Here is a 27,683-nt window from a genome sequence, read left to right on the forward strand (position 1 = left end):
GTAGCAAGACGTCAACTCACTGCAGAGTTTGCAGCCATCAGAGCTGCCAAGAAAGACACAACTCACGGGCACTGGATGAAACACTTCACTCATACAGAGAACAGAGCAAGGTCAGCCTCAGTAGCAAGTGTGGCTCTCCCACAGCTGGCACCTCTTGCCCCTTAGCCAATGGAGGGAAGATGGTCTACATGCACCCCTCCTGTGGTGGTGAAGAACCCCCTTCTCTCCCCATGAGGAAGAGATATAGCAGTGGGGTTGCCTGGGAGTCACACAACGCACATGCTTAAAGCAGAATGAAGAAAGTACAAATCATAGCCGGCACAGGCTGTGAGGACTCCCTATTTCCATGAAAGAAAACATTCCAAGCCCAAGGCATGCTCTTACGGAGTTATGCAAGTTTCAACAGGCTACCTGTGACTGCTTTTTCCAATATCTACCTTAACTCTGTTCTAACATTCAAAGGCTACAAAGACCTCCATTTGTACTCTGGAAAAGATCTCCTCATCTTCTTAAAGATTTTGCTCCTGTAACTTATGCCTCATTTTCCAGCATCATAATCCTCCACCCTCTACTAAATCAGTCCCAGGAACATATAAAGATCCTCAGCCATCTCCAATTTAAAAAGGAGTTCCTCCATTTAATTTCCAAATACATGGAGTTTTTAAAAGTATCTTTGATATTAATTTCTCATGCTGATATTAATTTCTCATTTACATATTTTCTTCTCTGCAATCACTCTCTGTGTTTTTTTAGTCCTCTAACTTTATTGAGGCTTTCATTAGCTAAGTCAAAGATCTCTCTTGGTAAACGTCACACTGCACATGAAAGTATGTGGGTTCTTTTCATGTGTCTTTTGATATTGATATCTAACATAATTCCACAGTGATAAGAAAACAGACTCTGTATGATTTCAACACCTTTAGACTATGATCTTTTTGCACCTTGTTTTATGTCTCTGGATATGTTCCAGTGTCTCCTGGTTTATAGTCTATGGGAACTTGAATAGAATTTGTATCCTACTGTAAAGTGAAAATTGTATAAATCTGAATTATGTTGAATTGGTTCATGATGCTTTTCAGGTCTACTATATCCTTCTACTTTTCTGTATACTCACTCTATTAATTTTTGAGAGTTTGATATTGAAACTGCAACTAAAAATCTTTTATCTACTTAAAAAATAATTGTAATATATGATGGAACTATATGTAACTGTGTTCTGTATTTTTTAGTTCTCCTGTAAATGTGTTATCAAACTTTCATAATTTAAAAAAGAAAAAAGAAAGAGAAAATAAAAAGCATCCCCTCAACCTTACAATTCTCTGTCTCCGGGTACAGAGCCATTTTTGCTTTCTCGCCTCACTTACTCCTCTATCCTTTTCAACTGTGCTTCTGTAACCGCTACGCATCTTGAAACTATTTACTGGTGATCCTCACACTTCCAAACCCAAGGGTCATTTCTGTTATCTTACTTGACCTTTCAGAAGCATTCATGCTAACTGACCTATCTCTACCTGAATCTCTTCACTTTCTTTCTGAGATATCCCACTCTGCAGCTTTCCCCACAAGGCACTTCCTTTTCCAGCACTTCCATGTCTGCTGGAACTCTCAAGTGCTCCAAGACTCTGTCTTGGGCTTTCTCTTTGTTTATACTCTTTCCCTGATGATTTCACTGTCGTTTTTTAAATACTCTATTCAAGCCAGTGACACTCAAGTCCTAACCTCTCCTATGGATTTCCAGCTAAGGTATCAAACTGCCTTACTGATTTTTTCCCATATATGTAATTTCCCCTCAATTTAGCTCTTTAGCTTTACTATTTCAGGTACTTAACACTCTACTATTTCATGAAGTATTCACAAGATTTTCTTCAATTTACAGTGGCCTGTCCTACAATTCAGAGAAGGCAATGGCACCCCACTCCAGTATTCTTGCCTGGAAAATCCCATCGACGGAGGAGCCTGGTAGGCTGCAGACCATGGGGTCACGAAGAGTCAGAAATGACTGACTTTCACTTTTCGTTTTCATGCACTGGAGAAGGAAATGGCAACCCACTCCAGTGTTCTTGCCTGGAGGGAGAATCCCAGGGATGGGGGAGCCTGGTGGGCTGCCATCCATGGGGTCGCACAGAGTTGGACACAACTGAATCGACTTAGCAGCAGTAGTAGCAGTCCTACAATTAAACCTAGAGTTTACTAGTTCAGTTTTAGACACTGGAAAAAAGAATATTATACTAAGAGATAGACTCTTTGATTCTCATATTTTAAACTTTTTTATTGAGGTACAACTGACAAACAACATTAATTGCAGCTGTACAACGTAAAAATTCTGTATTTGTATGTACTGCAAACTGATCACCGCAATGAATCTAGTTGACATCTGTCACCATACAGTTACAGAATTGTTTTTCTAATAATAGAAACTTTTAATATCTACTCTCTTAGCAACTTTCAAATACACAATACAACATTATTAACTATAGTCACTATACTGTAAGTGACATCTCCATTACTTATTTATAACTGGAAGTTTGTATCTTTTGAGCTCCTCCAGCCTTTTCACCCACCCTCCATCCCCCACCTCTGGCAACCACTGATCTGTCTCTGTCTTTTTGAGTTTGAATTTTTTTTCTTTTTCTTTATTTTATATTCCACATATAAGTAAAATCATATAGTACTGGTCATTGGTCTTACAGTATGGCCCTTCAAGGTCCATTTAGGTTGTCACAAATTGTTAAGATTTCATTCTTTTTGTGGCTGAATAATACTCCATTGTGTACATGTACTACATTTTCTTTAACCAGTCATCCACTGATGGACACTTGAATTGCTTCCAGATTTTGGCTGCTGTAGGTAATGCTGTTCTGAACATTGGAGTGCACGCATCTTTTCAAACCAGTGCTTTTGTTTTCTTCAGGTAAATATCCAGAAGTGGGATTATTGGATTATATGGCAGTTCTATTTTGAATTTTTTGAGGAACCTCCATACTGTTTTCCATAGTGGCTGTACCAATTTACCTTCCACCAACAATGCACAAAGCTTCCTTTTTCTCCACATCATCACTAGCATTTTTCACCTGTTGTCCTTTTGAGAACAACCATTCTAACAGGTGTGAGGTGATTTCTCACTGTGGTTTTGATGTGTATTTCCCTGATAACTAAGTAAAGTTGTTAAGTCGTGTCTGACTCTTTGTGACCCCATGGACTATGTAGTCCATGGAATTCTCTAGGCCAGAGTACTGGAGTGGGTAGCCGTTCCCTTCTGCAGGGAATCTTCTAACCAGGGATCGAACCCAGGCAGGTCACCAACATTGCAGGTGGATTTTTTAGTGATGTTGAATAACTCTTCATGTACATGTTACCAATCTGTAGATCTTCAGAAAAATCCATTAGATCCTCTATCCATTTTAAATTGGATTGTTAGGGGTTTTTGCTATTGAGTTGCATGAATTCTTCATATTTTTTGGATATTATCCCTTATCAGATAGTTCTTGTTTCTGAAAGCTGACTTTTTTTTCCACCCAAGAACAAGTTAATTATGTTTATACTACTTAACATAGCCAGGTGGCGCTAGTGATAAAGAACCCACCTGCTGATGCAGGGGACCTAAGAGATGTGTGTTGATCCCTGGGCTGGGAAATCCCCTGGAGGAGGGCACAGCAGTTCCCTTCACTATCTTTGCCTGGAGAGTCCCATGAACAGAGGAGCCTAGCATACTACAGTCCATGGGGTCACAAAGAGTCAGACACACCTGAAGCAACCTAGCACGCACACAAGCACTTAACATAGCATACATATATTTTCCATGACTTAACCAAAAACTGTAAAAGTGAATTTTTTTCTCATACATTCATGACCTAACCAGATCTTTATGTGTATTGACTATGTGTTCAAATGTTATCTACTGCAGGGTATCTGCACACACTATGATGCTGATTTTAGGCCCCTTTTTTTCCCTCCCTACACTCATTTGTGCACGACTTCACTCATCATCAAATGTTAGTCTGCCCTGAGTCTTCTCTTGGGTTCTACAGATCTTCTCTTCAGTTCTCCATTTCTGATGGTCCACTGGACAAATGTAACCAAGTGTTCCCTCTAAAATCTAACACAACCAAAACAGAATCTTCTTTTTTCCTGCTCCCAAATCAGTAGTATCTGACTTGCCTCTTTCTGTCATTGAAGCTGCCATTCTCTTGGCTCCCTAGGTTGCACCCCACCTCCTCTCTTTCCCCACAGATCACCACATCCTATCATTTCCTCCTTCAACACCACCATATCATGTTCCAGGGACAGGATTATTTGTCTGGAGTCAGAAAGACCTGGGAATTAGTTAACTGAGATTTCTTTACCTCCTTTTCCTCATCTTTGAAGTACAAACCAGGACTGTCTTGAAGTTTACATGATCCAGTGCATACAAGAACCTAATGGCACCTAAGTTCTCACTTGATGATGTTTTCTTCCCTGCCTTCCATTCTTATGGTCAATATTACAGTGGTATCCTTCATAATATCTCAGCTAAATGACAGCACTAAATTTTTAAATTCTGCTTTTTTTTAATCTTTCCCTCCCTCCAAACACTTCATAAAACTCTATTAGGTTCATACTATAATCTTACTCAAAAGTTTTAATGAATGTCTGATTTTTAAAGCAGACATGTCTACACTACTATATATAAATAGATAACTAATAAGGACCTATCGTATAGCACAGGGAACTCTTCTCAGTACTCTCTAATTATATGGCAAAAGAATCTAAAAAAGAGTGGAATATGTATACATATAACTGAGTCACTTTGCCGTACAGCAGAAACTAAAACAACATTGTAAATCAACCATACTCCAACAAAATTAAAAAATAAAAAGGCAGAGGTGTCTAAAGTTGGGTGGTTACTTCTTACTAAACTAACTCTTTAGGGAAGAGCAAGGACTTCTGTGTATTCATATTAACTTTCCCTGAAGCACAGTGTATGCACCAGGGGTCAATGGACATTTCCTCCAGAAAAAATGATTAAAATGATGATCTTAGAAAGTTTGCTACAGAATATGAGAAGCTATTTTCAGTATGCTAAATTCTTCTCCCTGGGGCTCAGTGGTCAAGAATCTGCCAGCAATGCAGGAGACCTGGGTTCAATCCCTGGGTTGGGAAGATCCCCTGGAGGAGGGCATGGAAACTCACTCCAGTATTCTTGCCTGGAGAAACCCCATGGACACAGGAGCCTGGTGGGCTACAGTCTATGGAGTAACAGTCAGACACCATTGAGTGACTAACACTTTCACTTCAAATTTTTCAAGGACACATCTAATTTCATTTCTGACCTTATATGGTCTTTCTTAACTCATTTCAAATATCTGGAAGCATTTTGCTTGTCAACTTTAGGTGTAGGAGCAAAAATTGACGGCTTCACTGGTTAGTACATTTTTCTGGTCCTTGGAGAGACAGAAGTCTTGAATGACTTATGCACTGGCTTCACTGGAGGGCAGTGTTGTCAATAATCAAGCTCTAAATTCATTCCATTTTGCATTGCATTTGTTAGTTATTCATTTATGAGTCAAAAGGAATATGGAAGTTACTTTTTTTAAGCCTGGAATATATGGCAGGTGTGCAGTACTGCACTTACCCTAATACAGTGATTCTCAAATTTATATATGTATATGAATCAACCTTTACCTGGGCTGTCCAGTACAACAGCCACTAGCCATGTGGCAATTAAGCACTTGAAATGCAGGCAGTCAAACAGAGATGTGCTGTGAGTGCAAAACATACAATGGATTTCAAGAACTGAGCACATAATTTATGTTGGTCATTTGTTGAAATGAAAATATTTTGGTTCTGTTGGGTTAAATATACTGTATTGGAATTAATTTCATCTGATTCTATCTGCTATTTTTTATAAGTAGCTACTAGCATATTTAAAATTACATATGCAGCTCAGACTTGTGCCTTATAGTCCACTTGTGGACTTAGCACTGTCCCAAATGCTTGTTTAAAATGCTCCCTGGGTCCCGCTTTTGAAAATTCTGCTTTAGTACCTCCAGGTTAGGGACTAGAAATCTGATACTTCTTAGCTCTCTAAGTAATTCAGTTGGTAAGTCAAACTAGAGAATCACTGTTTTATACTTCTTTTGACCAGATAAATTTGAGAGCCCTCAGTACAGTAAACAGTGATTCAAAGAGAACAAAGGCAGTAATAGTTTTCACTTTGATTGCATGGCAGTGGCCACCCACAACAATCATGCATATTTCGCAGTTAGCAAAACACATATTACTCAGCCATAAAAAAGAGTGATGTGAGTGAGTCCTTATGAGGTGGATGAACCTAGAGCCTATGATACACAGTGAAGTAAGTCAGAAAGAGAAAAACAAATATTGTATAATCACGCATATGGTATAAATTAGTACTATTAGTACCAAAGATGGTACTAATGAACCTATTCGCAGGGCAGCAATGGAGATGCAGACGTAGAGAACAGACTTGTGGGCACAGTAGGGGAAAGGAAGGATGGGAGAAATTGAGAGAGTAGCATGGAAACATATACATCACCGTATCTAAAAGAGATAGTCACCTAGAGCCAGACATCTGGAATGTGAAGTCAAGTGGGCCTTAGGAAGCATCACTATGAACAAAGCTAGGGGAGGTGATGGAATACCAGTTGAGCTATTTCAAATCTTAAAAGATGATGCTGTGAAAGTGCTGCACTCAATATGCCAGCAAATTTGGAAAACTCAGCAGTGGCCACAGGACTGGAAAAGGTCAGTTTTCATTCCAATCCCAAAGAAAGGCAATGCCAAAGAATGCTCAAACTACCGCACAATTGCACTCATCTCACATGCTAGTAAAGTAATGCTCAAAATTCTCAAAGCCAGGCTTCAGCAATACATGATCCGTGAACTTCCTGATGTTCAGGCTGGACTTAGAAAAGGAGGAAACAGAGATAAAATTGCCAACATCCGTTGGATCATAGAAAAATCAACAGAGTTCCAGAAAAACATCTATTTCTGCCTTATTCACTACGCCAATGCCTTTGACTGTGTGGATCACACAAACTGTGAGAAATTCTGAAAGAGATAGAAATACTTGACCTGCCTCTTGAGAAATCTGTATGCAGGTGAGGAAGCAACAGTTAGAACTGGACATGGAACAACAAACTGGTTCCAAATAGGGAAAGAAGTATGTCAATGCTGTACATTGTCATCCTGCTTATTTAACTTATATGCAAAGCACATCATGAGAAACTCTGGGCTGGAAGAAGCACAAGCTGGAATCAAGATTGCCAAGAGAAATATCAATAACCCCAGATATGCAGATGACACCACCCTCATGGCAGAAAGTAAAGTAGAACTAAAGAGCCTCTTGATGAAAGTGAAAGAGGAAAGTGAAAAAGTTGGCTTAAAGCTCAACATTCAGAAAACGAAGATCATAGCATCTGGTCCCATCACTTCATGGGAAATAGATGGGGACAGGGTGGCAACAGTGGCTGACTTTATTTTGGGGGCTCCAAAATCACTGCAGATGGTGACTGCAGCCATGAAATTAAAAGATGCTTACTCCTTGGATGGAATGTTATGACCAAACTAGACAGCATATTAAAAGCAGAGACATTACTTTGCCAACAAAGGTCCATCTAGTCAAGGCTGTGGTTTTTCCATTAGTCATGTATGGATGTGAGAGTTGGACTGTAAAGAAAGCTGAGCGCTGAATAATTAATGTTTTTGAACTGTGGTGCTAGGAGAATACTCTTGAGAGTCTCTTGGGCTTCAAGGAGATCCAACCAGTCCATTCTAAAGGTCAGTCCTGAGTGTTCACCGGAAGGACTGATGCTAAAGCTGAAACTCCAATACTTTGGCCACCTGCTGCGAAGAGCTGACATTTGAAAAGACCCTGATGCGGGAAAGATTGAAGGCAAGAGGAGAAGGGGACAACAGAGGATGAGATGTTTGGATAGCATCACCGACTCAACGGACAGGAGTTTGGGTAAACTCTGGGAGTTGGTGATGGACGGGGAGACCTGGCGTGCTGTGATTCATGGGGTCACAGTCAGACACGACTGAGTGACTGAACTAAACTGAGTGAGAATTTGGTGCATGGGAGCTCAACCCAGTGGTCTGTGACATGGGTGGAAGGTGGGAGGAAGGTATAAGAGAGAGGAGGTATATGGATACATACCTACCACTGATTCATGTTGAGGTATGGCAAAAAGCAAGATAATGTTGCAAGCCAATTATCCTTCAATTAAAAATAAATAAAATTTAAAAATTAATTAATTAAAAATTAAAATCAGAATACACCATTTTACTGTAGAAGGAAATGGCAATCCACTCCAGTTTTCTTGCCTGGAGAATCCCATGGACAGAGGAGCCCGGCAAGCTACTGTCCATGGGGTTGCAGAAAGTCGGACACAACTGAGCAACAAACACACACCATTTTATGGGACTGGAAGTAAGGTGGGGACAATTAAGTTGTACATATCACAAATGTAAGGGCACATAACCTTTGACTGTGTGGATCACAATAAACTGTGGAAAATTCTGAAAGAGAAGGGAATACCAGACCACCTGACCTGACTCTTGAGAAACAGTTAGAACTGGACATGGAACAACAGACTGGTTCTAAATAGGAAAAGGAGTACGTACGTCAAGGCTGTATATCGTCACCCTGCTTATTTAACTTCTATGCAGAGTACATCATGAGAAATGCTGGGCTGGAAGAAGCACAAGCTGGAATCAAGATTGCCAAGAGAAATATCAATAACCTCAGATATGCAGATGACACCACCCTTATGGCAGAAAGTGAAGAACTAAAAAGCCTCTTGTTGAAAGTGAAAGTAGACAGTGAGAAAGTTGGCTTAAAGCTTAACATTCAGAAAATGAAGATCATGGCATCTGGTCCCATCACTTCATGGGAAATAGATGGGGAAACAGTAGAAACAGTGTCAGGCTTTATTTTGGGGGGCTCCAAAATCGCTGCAGATGGTGATTGCAGCCATGAAATTAAAAGATGCTTACTCCTTGGAAGAAAAGTTATGACCAACCTAGACAGCATATTAAAAAGCAGAGACATTACTTTGCCAACAAAGGTCCATCTAGTCAAGGCTAAGGTTTTTCCAGTGGTCATGTATGGATGTGAGAGTTGAACTATGAAGAAAGCTGAGCGCCGAAGAACTGATATGTTTGAACTGTAGTGTTGGAGAAGACTCTTGAGAGTCCCTTGGGCTGCAAGTAGATCCAACCAGTCCATCCTAAAGGAGATCACTCCTGGATGTTCTTTGGAAGGACTGATGCTGAGGTTGAAACTCCAATACTTTGGCCACCTCATGCAAAGAGCTGACTCATTAGAAAAGACCCTGATGCTGGGAGGGATTGGGGGCAGTAGGAGAAGGGGGCGACAGAAGATGAGATGGCTGGATGGCATCACCGACTCAATGGACATGAGTTTGAGTGAACTCCAGGAGTTGGTGATGGACAGGGAGGCCTGGCGTGCTGTGATTCATGGGGTCACAACAAGTCAGACTCGACTGAGACTGAACCAAACTCAACCTTTGACTCACTTCTAGAAACAGATCCCGCAAATCTTCTCACAAGTTCATTAGGATACATCTATAATTCACTTTGGTAGTATTTGAAATAGTGAAAAGCTATAAAGTTATGAAATTATGACACATCCAACTGAACACTCTGCAGGCTATAAGCAAGGTCATCTATATACTGACATGGAAAGAGGTCTGTGATATTTACGACAGGCAAAGCAAGTTGCAAAAAAGGACATCTTATCTGTTTTGAAAAAATGTGTACATATATTTATATATGCTTAGAAATCTTCAAAAACCATTAATATTAATTAGTGTAATAGCAAAGATTCCCAGTGACATGAAAAGGAACTTTTAGTTTGCTTTTTATATCCTTTTGCACTGGTTTAGCTTTTAAACATGCACAATATGCAAAATTTACATTGCACGTTACAAAACCCGCTATTTTCAAATCTACACAATGCCCAACCATATAAAGACTTCATCCCTTCGGTTCCTGTTACAGAAATTTACTTTTCACTGTTGTCTTTTAATCTGGAGTCTTTACATTTTTTTCACTTTAATTTTCTAAAAAGCCACCGCATATATTCATTCATTGATTCAACCAGTTGTTACTGACGATATACTTTATGCCAGGCACTGTGGTAAGGCAGAAAAATGAAGAGTGGGGCACCAGGGGAGGACTATAACCAAATGCACATGTACATAATAATTAGTAGTGAGTGCTACGAAGACCTAAATTTTCAGATGCTGAAATGTCCAAAGGTCGTGTACTCCCACGTGTGCATAGTACATATATTTACCTATGCGTGCTCAGTCGCCTCAGGCTCTTCGGGACCCCATGGGTTGAAGCCAGTCAGGCTCCTCTGTCCAAGGCAAGAATACTGGAGTGAAAAGCCATTTCCTCCTCCAGGAGATCTTCCTCACCCAGCCATAGAACCTCCTGCTCCTCCGTTTCCAGCATGGGCAGGCGAATTCTTTACCACTCAGCTATCTGGGAAGCCCCATATTTACCCATACATGCGTGCATGTGTGCTAAGTGGTTTCAGTCTTCACCCATGCATATATAAATGCTACTGAATTAAAGTGTCATTTGGATAAATTATTCTGGGAAATTTCCCAAATTAATCTTTCTCCTGCATTCATTATAATGAATTCAGTGCAAATTATTCTTAATAGCAAAGTTTTTTTTTCTTTTTTTTTAAATATATTGAATTGGTTTTGCCATACATCAACATGAATCCGCCACAGGTATACACGCAAAGGTTTTTTTTCTTTCTTTTTTTGGTTGTGTCAATTTAGGAAAGTCACTTAGCTACTGCAGGCCTTAGTTTTCTCCTCCGCCAAGCGGAGGATGTACTTCTCGGGTCTGCTGTCTCGGGGAGAATTTTCTGCGCTGATCGGAGTGTTCATAGCAGCGCCCGGCACCTAGCGGCGTGGGGGTGGGGCGGGTCCGGTAAAGCGCAGTTGGGCGCGGGCGGCGCAGCGGGCCGGCTCTCCGGAGAGGCGCGGCCTTCTCACTTGTGGACCAGGTGAGAATCGCGGCGCTTTCAAAGACTTTTCATCCAAGCATTTCTGCCCGGCGATTTCTCTTTCAGGGCGCGCAGCGGCTGCAGGGCGTCAGCTCCCCCAGGATCAGCCAACCACCCAGCTCGACTTCTTGAGCGCATCACAAGCTAAAGCCGCCCTGCGCTACTAAACTCAAGTCCACAGACGCCCCCCAGCCGCCCTACGCGTCCGGAGCTGACTTGGCTCTGGGTAGGCGGTAGCCTCGCTTCTAAAGCCGGCTGTTCGTTTAAATTCTGGCGCCACTCCCGCGCCACGTAGAGCCAGTCTCGGAAGCGACGGACAGCGGCGCGGCAGCGGGCGTGCGCCCGGAGCTGGACGTGCGCGCCGCGGAGGGGCGGTACGCGCACCACCCCGTGGAACGAGCCCGCGAAAGAAAAGAGCCGCCTGGCGCGCTCTCGCTCCTCCCGTCAGGAACGCCCCCGTGCTCTCCAGGGTCCAATAGAGGCGAGAGGGAGGGGCGGCCGCCGGCTGGCTCGGGAGAGACTATATAAGGAACTGCAGGCGGCGGAGTTCGGTCTTTTACGTCGGAACTTGGAAGCGGATCACAGCTGCTAGGTAAGTGCGCGTTGCTGGCGGTCGTGCGCGCGAACCTGGGTGGTGCAGCTTGGGTTGGGGAATGCGATACGGGAAAAAGAGTTCAGATATTGAGTGTTAGCGGCGTTTAGTATATACACATGGAAAACGCGCCGCCGGACCGCCACATGTCCCATGTCGCGGTGGCGACCGGCTTCGAGCTTAGGCGTGCGTAGGCTGGTGCTTGCTGGTCATGGAGCTGCGCGCGGCAGTATTGCTAAGCCGGCTGGATAATCCTGAATGGCGCACGGGAAACGACCACATTCCTGAGATTTGGGGCGGGAGTTACGCTTAACGTTGACTTCCAGGCCTTAGATACGTCGTCATATCAACAGTTAATCGCCAGCCCCTGACTGCGTGAAACTGAGTTGTATTGTGCCCAGGTGGCGCTGTGTGCAAATCGAATTGTTGGAGGGGAAGGTTTTAGTGCTGAAAACCTTCAGCTATGACCTTCTATGACAATCCTTAATTTTTTTAATATATTTATCCTTCCGCAGGTTAATAAATTGATTCTCCCGCAGGAACAATGGATTTCGGTGTAGCGGAACTGTTACATGGAGGTGCTAAGGTAAGTGTTGAGAGCTTCTAAGCTGAACCTGTTGATTTACAGGTTGATCAACCTGTAAAGATGATCATCATTTGAAGTTGTATTGTTTTTTTATAGATGCAAAGGTACATTTCCAAACATGCCGGACAATATTGGCTGGAAAATGACTTGGTTAAAATCTGATGATCTTACCAGGTATGTGTTCGACTAGTACTTCGAATCTCTATATGCTTAGTCCACGTGTAGATTAAATGAGAAAAATATTTTTGTTTTTTAACAGCATTCCGCAGGTTGATGAATACTAATGAAGCTGTGGGTGTCACTGAGCAGCTTCATTTTAAAGTAAGTTACCCTGACTTACTATCTGCTGCAGTAATTCTGTCTGGTTTGTGGTAAATGTCCGTGTGGTGTTCTGATCAATGATGAAACCTATCCCGAAGCTGATAACCTGAAGAAAAGCATGTACGGATTCGGCTTCTGAGACAAGACTAATGTTCAGATATGAGAACAAGTTTTATAACAGATTTCTGTTAGGTTATGTTTCATAGAGGAAAAACTCAATTCACAGAGTGGGGTTTTCTGTGCCAACAGTGAGGGGTTGCTGTCTGCCTGTTGAAAGAAGTCGATGTGCTGTGACATTTCGAAGGTGGGAGCATTTCTGTGAGTAGAGATGTTTTGCTTCAAAATCAGTAAACATTGTGTTCTTGGTCTTACCTATGATGATCCTATCCCGAACCTGAATTTCTGTTGAAAAACCTTATACGGATCTGGCTTCTGAGGTGGACCATTATGAGGACCATAGCATTTTTGAAAATTGTTTTAAGTAAGTTTTTTGATGTGGATAGTTTTGTAAACCTCAAATGTTTTTCCTTTCCTAGGGCTAGTGCTGCGAGATTTACTTGTCTTATGAAAATCTGGTGATTGGGAAAACCTCCAGTGGATGTGGGAAGAAAGTTCAAGATGAATTATATTTTTACATTGGTTTGTAAATAGATTCTGAACCAGCATCGAGTCTAGATAATGCATCCGTAAGAGTCAAGGCATTTCTGTTGACCATGACACTGCTGTAGAATCATGACCTGTTAATCAGTGTATTACTTTCTATTTTGAATGGAAAACTTATCTAGTTATCTAGCCTTGTAATTAAATAATTTTGAATAGCCTTTGGTTCCCTGTCTGTCTGAATTGAGTTTAAAACTGATTGTAATTACACCGAGTTAAAGTGTGTACTCTTGTGGTGGACTCTGTAGTCAGGTTTCTAGGGAGAGATGATTTGGTTTGGCAAGAATAAGTAATGTGGAAAACATTAGCTTCAATCAGGGTTCGGGTGAGAGCAAAGTGGGAGAGATGGGACCTGTTAACAGTGAGGGAAGGTCACTGATAAAATCTGGGTTAAAACTGATCAAGCATTGTATGGAATGGGTTAGTGTAAACAATAGTAGTGTCTAATCTAACCAAGGTGGTTGGGCCCTGATGCTGCTAAGTCACTTCAGTAGCGTCCGACTCTGCGACCCCATGGACAGCAGCCCACCAGGCTCCTCTGTCCACGGGATTCTCTAGGCAAGAATACTGGAGTGGGTTGCCATTTCCTTCTCTGGTTGGACCCTGACCCTAATCATTTTCCCTAAATAGATGCATGAATAACCTGTTCCCATATTTAATTGTTAAAGTCAGTGCCAATATTATCATCTGAGTGAACTCTTAGAAATGTTCGTTTGCCTGCTGAAGTGAAGAGATGGCCCGTGTACCTCAGATTCATGAGACTGAGCCTATAGTTGAGTGCCCAGACACGTTTCTTCTGGTAGCAGACGACCTCCATGTATAGCCTTGTGTTAGTGATAGTCTGTTTATTATGTCCATATGGAAATGAGACTTGCACTGCAGTCAGCGCCCCAATCTGCTTTATTTGGGACTTAAGTATGGTTTATAAAATCTGAGCACTAGCATCCCTGTATCTTAAATATCTAGACACTAGGCACTTGGTTGTCAATAAATGTTTAATGCTCAACAATGAATGTTTGACCTATTGAGGGGGACTTTCCTGATTGTCCAGTGGTTAAGACTGCTTCCAGTGTAGGGGCTGCTGGTAGGGTTGGTGAACCCACATGCAGAGTGGCACAGCCAAAAACCTAAAACATTCAGGGAGAACTGTCCTTCATGGGGTCACAGAGTCAGACACTGCTTAGCAACAAAATTTAATAACGGGAACCTTATGCTGTATGTGAGAGACTTTAGCCAGTAAGAATTTTCTCAGCTCTACACCATGCTTCCAGGTTATCTTAAAATACAGTGGATTCAATTATGTTTGGTATTTTTTAGTAAAGTGAAGGTTGCTCAGTCTTGTCCAACTCTTTGCAACCCCTCTCCAGGTCAGAATACATTCCCTTCTCCAGGGGATCTTCCCAACCCAGAGGTCTTACCCATGTCTCCTGCATTGCAAGCAGATTCTTTAACTGAAGTGAGCCACCAGGGCAGCCCAAACTAGTTATACTGCCAGAAATCCAATATCCATTGCACTTGGCTTCCTTATCAAGTGCCCTCTGAACTGCTTATACAGTTCTTAATCACTGTTTGCCCAGCCTCTGAGAACTTTTGGCTGTTTTTAAGCCAGTTTCCCCATTAAATTTAGAGCCTTTAAATGCCAACCTATGTACAGATAACCAGGCTTTTCTGGTGGCTCAGAGGATAAAGTGTCTGCCTGCAATGCCAGAGACCTGGGTTCAATCCCTGGATTGGAAAAATCCCCTGGAGAAGGAAATGGCAACCCACTCCAGTATTGCCTGGAGAACCCCACAGACAGAGGAGCCTGGTAGGCTACAGTCCACGGGGGTCACAAAGAGTCGAACACGACTAAACGACTTCACTTTGCTTTTTCCTTTCCTATATACAGATAAGTCAAAATACAAGCATGCTACAGTTTTTGTGGATCATCTTGAGGTGGAGGAAGGGTACCTTTCCAATATGAAAACCAGACCTGGTCTCATCCTCTGACCACTAGTCAATCTGAGGTCCTGACATGCTATGCAGCTGGCTTAAACAAGATATAGATTTAATCTCACAGAATCCTACACTGAGTACAGTATAATACATCCATCCTATTTGGAAACTTTACCTTAGTTATGCTTAGTTGATTCAGTTCTCAAAAGAGTTAACAATGGGAAGAGCATTTCAGAATACTCAGAATTCACCATTTGAAGATGTTCGCAAACAGTGATTACTGAGGTCAGAAAACTTGACCCTTGCCTCCTAAGTATTGAATATAATTATATATGTCAATAAATGGTTCATTTTAAAAGTGTACAATTTGATGAGTCTCTAAATGTGCACCCATGAAACCATTACTGCAGTCAAGATAATAAAGTCCATCTCCCCAAAAGTGCATTTTTACAGAGGCTTGATTTTGAACATACTAAGTTGGAGATGAAATGTGATACCCAAATGAGATTTTGCGTGAGATATGAAAGTTCAGAGGAGAGATCTAAGCTGGAGAAATAAACTTGGGAGTTAACAGCATGTGAATGGCCATAAAATGAGATAACCAAGGGAGTGAATACAAGAGAAGTGATCCAAGGGTTGAGTCCCAGGACATTCCAGAAGTAAGACATGGCAAGTTTAGTTCAAATCATAGAAATTATTTTGTACCAGCAGACAAAAACTGGGAAGCAGAAATCTGTTTTCAAGTTCAACTACTATATCTGAAACAAACTAGATGGAAAGTTGAGTTCAGCAAGCAAGGGTGTGAACTAAGCAATAATTGCTTTGGGTAATGGGGCTGGAGGTTGCCTTGTATTTAATACAGAGCACTGGTCAGTGTGAAAATTGAGGGAGTTAATATATAAGGACAACTCTGCAAAGTATTAGGCAAAGTGGTCTTCAGGAAAGAATGAGATGAGGAATTTATAAAGTGTGATAAGAGTTGTCATCAGATACTGTGGACTGATGAGAAAAATGGAGTTGACCACACACAAGCTAGAGATTTGCCTTTTGGTGCTAAAGTGCCCAGTGAGGCTAAAAATTGCCAAGTGTGATAGTTAATCAGCCTAATTCTTACCTGTTGTCCTATGGGGTTTATCCACATGGGAGCAGAAAGCAGATCGGTGGATTAAACCAAAATTAGGGATAAACTGGCCAGAAGGAGCAGAACCATGATGGGCGAATTCAGAATGTAGGTGAAAATGGTGTTAAAATTTACCTTGAAATCCAGGCTGATGAGGAAAAGAAATTAGTGCTGGAAAACTGTCCCAGAAAATGATGAAGAACAGTTGTACCACAGAGAGATTATGAAAATGAGGTAAAATAAGACCCTTTCCAGTTACAGTACAAAATGACCCACAGCATGTTGTGTTTCTAATTAGTGGTTTATTTCTGGTCCTAGAGTGAGTTCTTTTCAAGCAGAAACTGCCCTTTCGCCTCTTAGACCCTATGCCTGCTGCTGCTAAGTCGCTTCAGTCGTGTCCAACTCTGCGACCCCATAGACAGCAGCCCACCAGGCTCCACTGTCCCTGGGATTCTCCAGGCAAGAACACTAGTGTGGGTTGCCATTTCCTTCTCCAATGCATGAAAGTAAAGTCGCTCAGTAAATGTCCGACTCCATGACCCCATGGACTGCAGCCTACCAGGCTCCTCCGGCCATGGGATTTTCCAGGGAAGAGTACTGGAATGGCATGCCATTGCCTTCTCTGATACTCTGTGCCTAGTACAATGTAAAGACTTCCATTACAAATTTGTCTAATTATATGGAATTCAGTATGTACATTTAAGGTGGGCAATGATGATATGATCTAAATTCTCCAAAAGAGATAAAAGAAATGAGAAAAGTTGGAAACTGATGGATTCAGTATGTGTGTGCCCTCCCAAAATTCTTATGTTGAAGCCCTAACTCTGATGTGGCAATATTTGGTGATGGAGCCTCAGGGGATGTGGTTAAGGTTAAATGATGTCATAAAGGTAGGGCCCTGGTTGGATAGGATGAGTGTCCTTATAAGAAGAAACAGCAGGGAACTCACTCTCTCCCTCTTCATATGTGGGGACACAGTGTGATGATGGCTGTCTACAAGTCCAGACAAGAGGACTCAGAATGAAACCTACCTTGCTGGCACTTTGATCTTGGACTTTCCAGCCTCCAGAACTATGAGAAAATTAATTCGTATTGCTTCAACCATCCGGTCTGGTATTTTGTTACGGCAGCTCTTACAGACTGAGACAGAAGCAATGGATAAACGGCCACTGTTATAATTTGAGGGCTTTATATTTGGCAAGAGATTTGTGAGTAATAACTATTAAGTCCACACAGTGTAATCTCTCTGGTTTTATACATTTTCCCTTTAGGTTTTTATTTATTACATTGAAACTGGGTCATACTTTTTTTTTTGCAATGTGTTTTATTATTGACTAATAACAACTGAAACAAAGCTTTCCACCTGTTTCAACACCAATAGATAAATTTTCAATTAAATCTCAGTAAAAGAAATTAGAGATTGAAATTAAACTATTTTAGAAGGTGAATGTTGTCTTCAGTCTGTGCTTCACAAGCAAAACTTTTTAACATAAATTAATTCTTTTAAAATTAACTCATATAACAAAAAATGATTTAGGCTTACTGGATATTTCATAGTATAAAATTTCTTTGTTCTCCATGAACATTAAGATTGTAAAAGGGGGACTTCTCTGGTCCCCTTCAGGGAGGGGACCCAGGTTTGATCCCTGGTCAGGGAACTAGATTCCACATGCTGCAAGTAACCGTTCACATTCCAAAACTAAAAAAGATTCTTCGTGCCACGACTAAGGGTGCTGCAACTAAAGATCCCACATGCTGCAACTAAGACCCAGTACAATAAAAGAGAGGAAGGAAAGAAAGTCAAGTGACGTATTTTTAAAAAATTTTTCTTTAACATTTTTGAGAACTGATAGTTCATACCTATCATGATTTTTTCATTGTTTAATGGAAAATACTTGGTATAAAATAATGACTGACACTTCTATAGTTCTCTTAATTTTACACGGTGCTTTGACATACATCATCTTGGTTTCTCCTACAGTAACCTGTGAGTAGTCAGTATTTATACATTTTATATGTGAGTAAACTGAGAGATTTAAAATACAATCTGCTCAAAGTTTAGATCACTGGGAGGAATGATTTCAACATCATCTGTATTTCGCACATTGTAATATAGTGTTTTTAGTTTGGGTGCCACATTTAAGAAGAAGAGTGGTGGGAATTCCCTGATGGTCCAGTGGGTAAGAATCTTTGATCCCAATGCAGGGGCCCAGGCTTGATCCTTGGTTAGGGAACTAGCTCCCACATGCCGAAACTAAGGAGTCTGCATGCCACAACGAAGATTCCAAGAATTGCAACTAAGACCCAACCCAGCCAAAATAAATATTTTTTTAAAAAGAAGATGAGTGGCAAACTAGGAGGTAACCTAAGGATGAAGACAAAGCTTCTGGAAACTATGTCATTCTAGACAATATTTTAAGGACTAGGAAGTAGTTAACCTGAATAAGTAAAAAATCATGGGAAAGCATAATGACTATTCTTAAATATTTAAAAGTATTTCATATGGGATAATAGTAATATTAATAATAATCTCATCTGGGGACTTCCCTGGTGGTCCAGGGGTTAAGAATTCACCTTGCAATACAGGAGATGCAGGTTTGATCCCTGGTTAGGAAACTAAAATCCCATGTGCTGCAACTAGAGTCTGTGCACCACAATTAAAATCCTGCACAATGCAGTGAAGACCCAGCAGTTCTGCAGCCAAGACCCCACGCAGCCAAGTAAATAATTAAATGATTCTTTAAAATAGTAATAATTTTCCCATCTGGTAGGTACTATGATTATGCCCATTTTACCGATGAGGAAAGTGAAACTTCGAAAAGTAACCTAATGAAATTTACGTAGGAAGTGAGGGAATTAAATTGAAAATCTGGAAGGCTAAGTCAAGAGATGGTGTTCTTACCCCGCTAAATACCTTCCGCAGAGGAGTAGCTAACTGAAGAGTTTTCTTTGAAAGACACAAAGGAGATCAATGAAATAAAAAGAGGCAAACTGCAATTCAACCTAAAGATGAACTTTCCAATAACAGAATGTACTGTCTCCATATCGCTATCTCCCGTCAGTGTGAGCCGGAGGGAGGAGGTTGGCATACTCAAAGACCCTTTTAAGTTCAGATTCTTGACTTGTCCAAGGTAACCCAGCTAGTTAATGACCAAGTTGACAACCAACATCTACACTCTTTCAGTCCAGTGCTCAGTCCAGTAACACTGTGGTGACCTGATTTTTCTCCAGCATAAATTTAAATCTCTTCAGAATTCATTAATCTATGCGAATTGTTTGTCATACAAACAAAATAACTTTAATCACTATTTTTATACAAGAGTAGAGTTTGGGGCCTGTTACTAATAGTTGATCAATTTAATTATATTAGAAGAACATGGGTCTTAAGCAGACTAAACTTCTCTGGGGCAATAGTAAGTTCTATCCATTGGGGTACATCTAATTCTGATATTTGTTTTCCTTACTGATGGAGACTCAGTTTAAATTACACTTATTTTTCAAAACTGAATGCAGAAACATTGTTCAGAGTCTGAGCACACACCCAGAAATGTCAAAATAATTTTGAAATTCATGGACTTGTCTCCATATATTGGAGTATAACTTAGTTTCTTAATGAGTTTTGTTTGCTTGAAATTCAATCTGTTTCTTTGAAGATTAAGGCATACTAACAAGCTAAGTGTGCATGGTGATTCAGAAATATCCTAAGGGTTCACTCATTTTATTCACTGGGCAAATAGGTCCTGAATACCTACCATGTGCAGGTACTGTCCTAAGCACAGCAGAGACCAAAATCTTTGCCATTGTGGAGCTTAGATTTTAGGAGGAGGAAAATAAATAGATAAATTGTAAAGTATGTGAGAGAATGAGAAGTGGTATTAAGAAAAGAACACAGGACATTGAGCGTGAATTTAGGGAGGGAGCCAAATGGTGTGATTTTTACATAAATTTGACGGATCGGCTTCGACGAGAAGGTAAGATTAAGCAAAGACTTAGAGTGAGAGATTGAGCTATGGACATATCTAAGCAAAGGACATTTCCAGCAAAGGACAGCCCAAAGACAGACCCACATATGGTAAAGATGAAGAAAGACGACATGCAAATTATGTTGAGCCTTATGGGTCGTTGAAAGAATTTTGCTCTGAGTAAAATGGGAACACTTGTAAAAAGAAATATAGAAACTGAAAGCATGATTTAAGTGTATCCTGTGAATCCTACCCATATGGTCCAGATTGTTGTCTCTACCATTTATCATTACAAGAAAATAGGGTGGGCTTGCCTGGTAGCACAGTGGATAAGAATCCACCTGCCAATACAGGAGTCACGGGCTCAATCCCTGGTCCGGAAAGATCCTATATACCACGGGGAAACTAAGCCTGCGGGCCACAACTGCTGAGTCCGTGCGCTGCAACAACTGAGGCTGACGTACTGGAGCCCGTGCTCTGCAACAAGAGAAGCCACTGCAATAAGAAGCCCAGCCACTGCAATAAGAACCCCACTGCAATAAAAAGGGCTACAGAGAGTAGCCCTCTCTGGCCACAACCAGAGAAAGCCCACACAAAGCGACGAAGACCCAGAGCAGCCAAAGTAAATAATTATTTTTTTTAAAGAAAGAAAGAAAATGGGGTTCATAGAAGAGATATTGATTACAGAGCTGAGGCAAGAAAGGTACAAGATGAGCCTTCTGCAATTTGCTGTATGTAGGAAAGCAAAAGGGGCTCCCCTGGCAGCTCAGATGATAAAGAATCAGCCTGCGATGCAGGAGACCTGGGTTCGATCCCTGAGTTGAGAAGATCCCCTGGAGGAGGACATGGCAACCCACACCAGTATTCTTGCCTGGAGAATCCCCAAGGACAGAGGAGCCTGGCAGGCTACAGTTCCTGGGGTCACAAAGAGTCGGACATGACTGAGCAACTAAGCACAGCACAGCACAGAAGAGCAAAAAAGCTATCAGACATTTGGGATTGTGTGAAAAGAACTCGGGAGCCCATTTGGAGCATCTCCTGCAGTCCACATATGGAAATGCTGACTATATCAAGGATAATAACTACAATAGATTGGTTACATAAAATATGTTCAGATCTAGGAATTCATAATGATACCTTTAAGAAAAACAACTGCATTTTGATGCTGTTAGAAGATGCTAGCGAACCAACTTAATTTCAGAACTGGCAAATGAGGGACTTTCCAACACCCAACTGCAGTAACAGATAATCAGATTGAAACTGAGAAAGTTTTTCTTAGTTGATTATCCCAGTTAGTAACTGAAAAACAGAAGAAAAGACAGAATATCACTATTTTGTAACATCTCTTGATGTACCAGCAATGATCATCCATGGCTAAATTTAAAAAAAAAAAGAGAGGGAACGGTGTCTAAGTGGCTGACTGGAAGTTTTGGGGTTGTATCAACAACATGCTACTTTAAAGTCTACTTCCACAAGAAATATTCTTTAAATAATTTTTTTCCTACAGAGATGATCTATTTATCCCACGATATTGGCACTCTTCATTGTTTACAATAATGTCAATTATTCGCAAGATATCTGCTCAGGTTTCCCTGAAAGAGTTCCTTGGTTGAATCTAACAAACAAAACTCTAGAAGCTAATTACTGATATGAATTAAATAACATGAGCTTTATCACTTCAGCTTCAGTGGCATCTTGGGGAGGTGAGCTTGTTATATACCCTTTAAACACTTCTATCTGCTAGTGATATCAGTTCTGTTCATAGCATTGTTGTTTATCTTACTAAATAGCCATATCTTAGGAAGTACAAAACACTCAATCCATATTAATGTTTATTCTAGATTTATGGTTAATAGATGATTCATATAATAGGACCTCAAATTTCTTTGAACATTTTTCTTAACTTAGAATAAATACATCTACTAAACTTAGATCCCATGAAATCCAAATATAAGAAACTGTCTCCTATGTGGTTTTTGATTTACCATTTGCTTGGTGTTTAAATTATTTATCAATTTTTAACTTGAGTAAAGAACAAATCTGCAGAACACAAACTTACATAGTAAGTAAACCACTTTTTTAAAATAGTTTTAGGCATGGAATTATTGGGTATTTAAATGTATCTAATTTCCTAAAGTCTATAATTTTGTTTTCTTTTTTTACTTACTAAAATGCTTTTTTTTAATTAAAAAGATATCTTATAAAATGTAAAAATAAGAAAAATATTAAGAATAAAATTAAGATACAATTCCACCATTTAGTGATAAATTTACTGTAAAGAAATTAATATCTTTCCATGCAGATAGAAATTTTAATAAAATTTAAATTTTACTGTATATGGTTTGTTTTTCTGATTTTGTATTTAATATTCTATAATGACAATTTTTCAGTGCCATGAGAAATTCTTCTACTCAATGGCAACATGGAGAGCATTTCTTTTTCCTTTCCTTTTTTTTTAATTTTGGCCATGACAACGCAGGATCTTTGTTTCCCTACCAGGGATTGAGCCCCAGCCCCAACACTGAAAGTGCTGAGTCTTAATCACTGGATTGCCAGGGAATTCCCAAAACCATTTCATTTTTATGGGTATTTAATTCCGTAAGACTGGAAATTCCTATCACTTTGAATTTTATCATGATGATAAATTTTACAGCAGTTCAGTTCAGATCAGTCGCTCAGTTGTGTCCAACTCTGCGACCCCATGAATCGCAGCACACCAGGCCTCCCTGTCCATTACCATCTCCCAGAGTTCACTCAGACTCACATCCATCGAGTCTGTGATGCCATCCAGCCATCTCATCCTCGGTCGTCCCCTTCTCCTCCTGCCCCTAATCCCTCCCAGCATCACAGTCTTTTCCAATGAGTCAACTCTTCGCATGAGGTGGCCAAAGTACTGGAGCTTCAGCTTCAGCATCATTCCTTCCAAAGAAATCCCAGGGTTGATCTCCTTCAGAATGGACTGGTTGGATCTCCTTGCAGTCCAACAGACTCTGAAGAGTCTTCTCCAACACCACAGTTCAAAAGCATCAATTCTTCAGCACTCGGCCTTCTTCACAGTCCAACTCTCACATCCATACATGACCACAGGAAAAACCATAGCCTTGACTAGACGGACCTTAGTCGGCAAAGTAATGTCTCTGCTTTTGAATATGCTATCTAGGTTGGTCATAACTTTCCTTCCAAGGAGTAAGCGTCTTTTAACTTCATGGCTGCAGTCACCATCTGCAGTGATTTTGGAGCCCAGAAAAATAAAGTCTGACACTGTTTCTACTGTTTCCCCATCTATTTCCCATAAAGTGATGGGACCGGATGCCATGATCTTCATTTTCTGAATGTTGAGCTTTAAGCCAACTTTTTCACTCTCCTCTTCCACTTTCATCAAGAGGCTTTTTAGCTCCTCTTCACTTTCTGCCATAAGGGTGGTGTCATCTGCATATCTGAGGTTATTGATATTTCTCTTGGCAATCTTGATTGCAGCTTGTGTTTCTTCCGGTCCAGTGTTTCTCATGTGACACTGAATTGGTTATCTCTGGATAATGGGTTCGTATTACCATCCAATAATTAAATGCCTCAGATAACATATCTTCTCACATTCATGTGCAGCCATTCTAGTCCAAACTGCACTCCCCTCCCAACAGGTATCCTCTCTCCTAATCTTTTCTTTCTTTCTTTATTGTTTTAATTGAAGTATAGTTGATTTACAGTGTTGTGTTAATTACTGCTGTGATTAGCAGATGCAAACTGGGATATATAAAATGGATAAACAACAAGGTCATACTGGAGAGCACAAAAAATGATATTCAACACCTTGTGAAAAGGCCATAATGAAAAAGAATGTATATCTATGCAAAACTGCATCTCCTTATTTTTCCCACTGTCCAGTCTACAGGGTAAAAAACTACCTCACATCCTTAACCATGTTTTTGTGCTTTCTTTCCACCTCCTTGCACTAATTACAATTTGATTCTCAGGGCACTGCTTCACTTTGCAGGTTTCTGAAGTTCTCCTTCAGATGTGGAAGTCAAGGTCAATATCTTCCTTGATTCTTATTGCCACTTCTTGACAATTATTCCTCCATTTTTATGTACAACCCTTTGATTTTTTCAGACTCATCTTACTTGACTTGCCATCCTTTGTCCTAAGGTTATTATTTTCCAACTTTCTAATTGCTACCCTTTATTGATTTGAAAGAGTTTGAGACCAGGTTTGCTGTCCTATTTTATGTCATCTGTCTCTAATGTCTACATGTCAGTGTCCAATCTGGCTTCTGAGTTGTTTGATGTCCTCTGCTCTCTCCCTCCACACCCAGTGTTCTTACCTGGGATCCACTGGCCTCTGAGAGGTGATGGGTAAAATTTGAGGGGTCTATGAATGTAGATAGGGAAAATTCATGTCTTTATTTTTACCAAGCACTAATTGAAATTTAGCATTGCCTTCAAAGATAAATGTAGGCAATATATGACAGATTTATTAGCAGCGTCAATGATGTAAATAGCATCGCTGACTCAGTGGACATGAATCTGAGCAAACTCAGGGCAATAGTGAAGAACAGGGAAGCCTGGCATGCTGCAGTCCATGGGGTCACAAAGAGTTGAACATGACTTAGCAACTGAACAACAACATGGTGTTGTCAACAATAGAAAGCATAGTTATTTTCATATTGAATATATTATGGTTTGTAGCACATAGTTTTTCTATGTAATAGAAATTTTATTTATGCTTATTTCTACCTAGAAATCATGGTCCTTTTTAAGTCTTCTGCTTGGTCTTGTTGTTTAATGTAAAGAAACACATTACTTTAGCCCGTTCAGGGTGGTACAACAAAATTCTATGTATTAAGTAGCTTGTAAATAACAGAAATTTATCAGCCCTTAACTTTTGTCTAAGATCAGGGTGCCAACAAGCTTAGGGGAAGGCTCTCTTCCGGATCACAGACCTCTCCTTGTACCTTCACATAGTGAGAGAGGGTAAGAGAACTCTGAGTGATTCTAACCCCATTCTAAGCACTAATCCCATTCATGGGAGCTCCACCCTCATGACCTAATGACCTCTGGAAGGCTCATCCTCCTAACACCATCACATTGGAGTTAGGATTCCAGTATTTGAGTTTTGGGGAGACACAAACATTCAGATCATAGCTATATTACTGTAGCACACATTTGGTTTGTTTAAATTTTTTGGTAAATATATTTTAATGTAAATGGTTTCAGAAGTAATCCCATATATTTTGTTTTATGTATTTAAAAATATATTTGAGACAGAGTCCCTAAGCTTCCCCAGAGTGGCAAAGTAGTCCATGCATGAATAGTTAAGAACCTTTCATTGTAGGTTAACAGCATGTAAAAGCATGAAAGGAGAATAGTCTCATGAGTTCCCTGGTGGCCTAGTGGCTAGAATTTCAGGCTTTCACTGGTGGTGTCCAGGTTTGGTCCCTGTTTGGGGAACTGAGATCCCATAAGCCCTGTGCGGCACAGACAAAAACAGAACAAACAAATAAGCAATAAATAAATAAATAATAATGTGTCTATATATATATATATATTCTCTAGCACCATATATAAAAATAAACTCAAAATGAATTAAATACCTAAGTGTAAGGCTGGAAACCATAAAACCATGTTTTCCTAGAGGAAAACATAGGCAGAACACTCTGACATAAACCATAGAAACATTTTTTTGAATCTGTCTTCCAAAGTAAAGAAAATAAAAGCAAAAATAGGCAAATGGGACTTAATTAAACTTAAAAACTTTTGCAGAGCAAAGGAAACCATCAAAAAGACAGCCTACTGAATGGGAGAAAATATTTGCAGAAATATTATCTGCATAAATATTATCCAAAATATATCAACAGCTCATACAACTAACATCAAAAAACAAAGGACCTGATTAAAAATGGGCAGAAGACCTAAATAGACATTTTTCCAAAGAGGACATGCAGATGGCCAATAGGAACATGGAAACAGACTCAACACTGCTAATTATTCAGGTCAATTCAGTTCAGTTCAGTCGCTCAGCCGTGTCCGACTCTTTGCGACCACATGAATTGCAGCACGCCAGGCCTCCCTGTCCATCACCAACTCTTGGAGTTCACTCAAACTCACGTCCATCAAGTTGGTGATGCCATCCAGCCATCTCATCCTCTGTCGTCCCCTTCTCCTCATGCCCCCAATCCCTCCCAGCATCAGAGTCTTTTCCAATGAGTCAACTCTTTGCATGAGGTGGCCAAAGTACTGGAGTTTCAGCTTTAGCATCAGTCTTTCCAAAGAACACCCAGGGCTGATCTCCTTCAGAATGGGCTGGTTGGATCTCCTTGCAGTCCAAGGGACTCTCAAGAGTCTTCTCCAACACCACAGTTCAAAAGCCATAGGGAAATACAAATCAAAACTACAGTCGGATATCACCTCACATCTCTCAGAATGACTGGCATCAAAAAGAACACAAATAACAAATGTTGGTGAGGATACGGAGAAAAGGGAACCTTCGTACACTGTCAGTGGTAATGTAAATTGGTGCAACCACTGTGAAAAACAGTATGGAGTTTTCTCAAAAAACTAAAAATAGAACTACCATATATTCCACTCCTAGGTGTATATCCGCTCAAAAACAAAACAGTTATTTGAAAAGATACATGCACCCCAATGTTCATAGCAGCATTATCTAATTACCAGAATATGGATGTAACCTAAGTGTCCATTAACAGATGAATGAATAAAAAAGATGTGATACTCTGTCTCTCTCTCTCTCTCTCTCTCTCTCTCTCTCACACACACACACACACACACACACATATATATATACACGGAAGAATACTACTGTGTCAGCCAGAAAAAAAGAATGAAATTTTGCAGACTTGGAGGGCATTATGCCAAGTGAAATAAGTCAAAGACAAATTCTCTATGCTATGACTTTATATCTGAAACTGGAAAAGTACAACAAACTAGTGAATATAACAAAAAAGAAACAAGAGTCACAGATACAGAGAAGAAACTGGTGGTTACAAGCGGGGAGAGAGAAGGTGGGAAGAGGCAATACAGAGGTGAGGGATTAAGAGGTACAAATAAAGTGAAAGTGAAAGTCAGTCAGTCATATCTGATTCTTTGCTATACAGTCCATGAAATTCTCCAGACCAGGATACTAGAGTGGGTAGCCTATCCCTTCTCCAGGGGATCTTCCCAACCCAGGGATCAAACCCACGTGTCCTACATCACAGGCAGATTCTTTACCAGCTGAGCCACAAGGGAAGCCCAAGAACACTGGAGTGGATAGCCTATCCCTTCTCCAGGGGATCTTCCCAACCCAGGAATCACACCAAGGTCTCCTGCATTTCAGGAGGATTCTTTACCAGCTGAGCTCCCAGGGAAGCCCTTTAAGAGGTGTAAAGCACTATGTATAAAATAAATGAGCTACAAGGATATATTGTACAGCACAGGAAACACAGCCAATATTTTATAATAACT

The 27,683-nt window shown here is 40.5% G+C and overlaps 1 long non-coding RNA gene and 2 other non-coding genes across 4 annotated transcripts; all 3 read left to right on the top strand.

Moving 5' to 3' along the window:
* Positions 1-11,611: 11,611 nt before the first annotated feature.
* LOC128053485 (uncharacterized) lies at positions 11,612-13,355 on the top strand. Of its 2 annotated transcripts, none has more exons than XR_008199923.1 (6): positions 11,612-11,642; positions 12,158-12,228; positions 12,325-12,402; positions 12,488-12,549; positions 12,799-12,867; positions 13,086-13,355. It is a non-coding gene; the product is annotated as an uncharacterized LOC128053485 (long non-coding RNA). The 2 variants fall into 2 exon arrangements; XR_008199924.1 differs by having other exon boundaries at positions 12,799-12,853.
* Positions 12,622-12,691, top strand: LOC128053637 (small nucleolar RNA SNORD50). Its single transcript, XR_008199953.1, has one exon. It is a non-coding gene; the product is annotated as a small nucleolar RNA SNORD50 (small nucleolar RNA).
* Positions 12,919-12,988, top strand: LOC128053636 (small nucleolar RNA SNORD50). Its single transcript, XR_008199952.1, has one exon. It is a non-coding gene; the product is annotated as a small nucleolar RNA SNORD50 (small nucleolar RNA).
* Positions 13,356-27,683: the final 14,328 nt, after the last annotated feature.

The sequence above is a fragment of the Budorcas taxicolor genome, chromosome 9 (assembly GCF_023091745.1).
Source record: "Budorcas taxicolor isolate Tak-1 chromosome 9, Takin1.1, whole genome shotgun sequence".
Classification (NCBI taxonomy): Eukaryota; Metazoa; Chordata; class Mammalia; order Artiodactyla; family Bovidae; genus Budorcas; species Budorcas taxicolor.